The sequence below is a fragment of the Aplysia californica genome, unplaced genomic scaffold (assembly GCF_000002075.1).
Source record: "Aplysia californica isolate F4 #8 unplaced genomic scaffold, AplCal3.0 scaffold00558, whole genome shotgun sequence".
NCBI classification, from domain to species: Eukaryota; Metazoa; Mollusca; class Gastropoda; order Aplysiida; family Aplysiidae; genus Aplysia; species Aplysia californica.
Window position 1 is genome coordinate 550,213 of NW_004797828.1, and position 2,624 is coordinate 552,836.

The window sequence follows — 2,624 nt, forward strand, 5'->3', positions numbered from 1 at the left end:
TGTTTGTGTGTAAGTGTATGCGTGCGTGTGTATGTGTGTATGTGCTTATGTGTGTGTATGTGTGTACGTGTTTGTACGTGTGTGTGTGTGTGTGTGTGTGTGTGTGTGTGTGTGTGTGTGTGTGTGTGTGTTTTAGAGTGCGCCTCAATAGCAAATCTTATCACTATCAATGGAATATACGGTCGCTTCTAAGGACAAGCGGGCTAACCCAGATTTCGGGGGTTTCCAGAAATCTTGACCTCACCAAAAATGGGCAATTTCCTACCTATCGGAGAAGTTTGGTTTAAATGGTGTGTATATTTGTTTGGTTATAGAGAACATTCTCCTTGTGTGTGTGTACGTGTGTGCACGTGTGTGTACGTGTGTGTATGTGTTTTAGATTGCGCCTCAATAGCACATCTTACAACTATCAATGGAGTATACCTCCTCATTGGGTTAGCAAGGGGTTATCCTGTGTGTATTCCGAGAACGTGTAGGCGTGCACGTAATGAAGTGTGAGTCACGGCGCGGTGGAATCAGGCGCTCGTCAATTTGCGGATATTTGAAGTGATCGTTTTTTGGACACCTGATTAGACATGAAGGTCTTGAACATCTAGCTCTCACTGGCAAAATTTAAGAAAAACGAGACAGGGGTAGGCCCAGAGCAACCTGCTTAGGAAACCTAAACAAATGGGTAACGGGGAAAGATCAGGGAAACGTAGCTTTTTTTAAGAGCTTCCCAGCAAAGGAATGAATGGAGAACCATGATCGCCGATGTCTGTCGCAGATCTGGCACTGGATGGTAATGATGAAGTTATCACCTTTAAACTTGTTCATTTGTCTTGTTTTGCATGAAATAAAAACTGTATATCTTGAATAGAAGTCGAGATATTTGCGCTTGAGGAAGGTGGGAGTCGCCTAGTGTCAGAGGTAAAATTAGCGAGAAAGTGGCCTCCAAAGTTTGGTGCTTTCCAAAACTCGAGTGTCCTTGGAAACTGTAAGTTTATCTTTTTTTAAAATTATTTATTGTATGTTTTATTTATTTAATTGCTTATTGTTATGATATGTTTATGTTTTCAGAAAAATCCAGACAGAAATTAAATGAGTTTTTAGATGATAAAAGGTGCTGACCCAAAAATAAAAAAATTTAAAAAACGCCCGCGGTCGAGAAAATGTCCATTACTTCAATGTCACGAATTGGACGAGCGCCTGGTTTCGCCCCGATGCTACACAAATATGGATGTTCAGTTGCCTTAATTCTTGGCAGCCAAGGGAATATTTATCGGCGAGAATTATTCTGTATTATTCTGCTGCTTGTTCGTGCTTGTTTCTCTCGAAGCCGAAAGATAAGTGAACAAGGGAATTCATTTGTCATTTTGATTGCTGGCTAGCTCAGCGAAATATTTCCGCCATAAACATTGTGATTTTTGCAAATCGGCTATGTCATAGATAGATAGATAGATAGATAGATAGATAGATAGATAGATAGATAGATAGATATAAATCGTGGTGGGAAACTCATAAGCTGCTTTTAAATTTGAAAGAAAACAAATAGTTCGTAAACGACTTCAGAAAGAAGAAATTACCATTGCGCCATTCCCCCCAAAAAAGAAAAACATTAAAAACGTCAAGCAAACGTCTAGCAACTGAGTGATTATAAGTATGTGTAAGTATTTGGATGTAACCATAGACAACAATATCGACTGGAATGTCCACACTTATCTCATGCATAGAAAATGAACAAAAGACTTTTTTTTTTCAGAGGAAGCTCATGCATTTTCAAATTGATAAATCAGTGCTGTCCATGTTCGTCAGTCAACCGTAGAAAATGTGATTAATTTCTGTATGACAGCATGGGCCGGAAGCACAAGACATCAAGATAAAATTGAATCGATTCGATTAACACGAAAAGCATGCAAAACTTCAACATCTACATTCCTTTATTTGGATGAGTTATACGTTATCGCTTGCCCTAGAAAAATCAATTTCATCTTTTAGGACATCTAACATTATTTGTTCCCTCAAATTAAAATATAAATAACTAGCTGGACCCCCTTTCAATGAAAGGGATGATCGGGGCTTTAATATCAACTAAAAGTCATTGGCCTACTACACTCTACAATAAATATTGAGATATGCAAAAAAATAGAGGGTCTAGATCTATACTCTCAAAACAAAATGCGCCTCGCGAAATATCATATCTGGATTTTCTAAAATTACAGAGACAGAAGCGTCGGCCTACAAAAGCGATCGGCGAAATAAAGAAGTTGAGCTTTTTGCAGCAAAACTGTCTCAAACGGAAAAAACGAAGGGCGTCATTATCTGGAGAATATTTTAAAGAATCGTTTTGCGAAAACCGCATGTCGATCGATGCAGCCATTAAAAAACCTTTTGAATAGCAAAATTCGGCCACCACAAATAGATAATAGATAACATAAGAACGACGTCTGCATTCATGGATTGCGGGAAGCCGTAGGTAGCTCATTTTTTGTCAGCACACCTTACACATTGCTATGAGGTTTAGTTTTAGCTTTAGTAAGGTTTTACGGCGTTTCTAACTGCATAAGGTCATATGAACGCCAAGGGGTGGATGTCAACAGAGAAGTCCTTACAGGGAATCGGGCTTACTCTGCTCACCTCTCTAG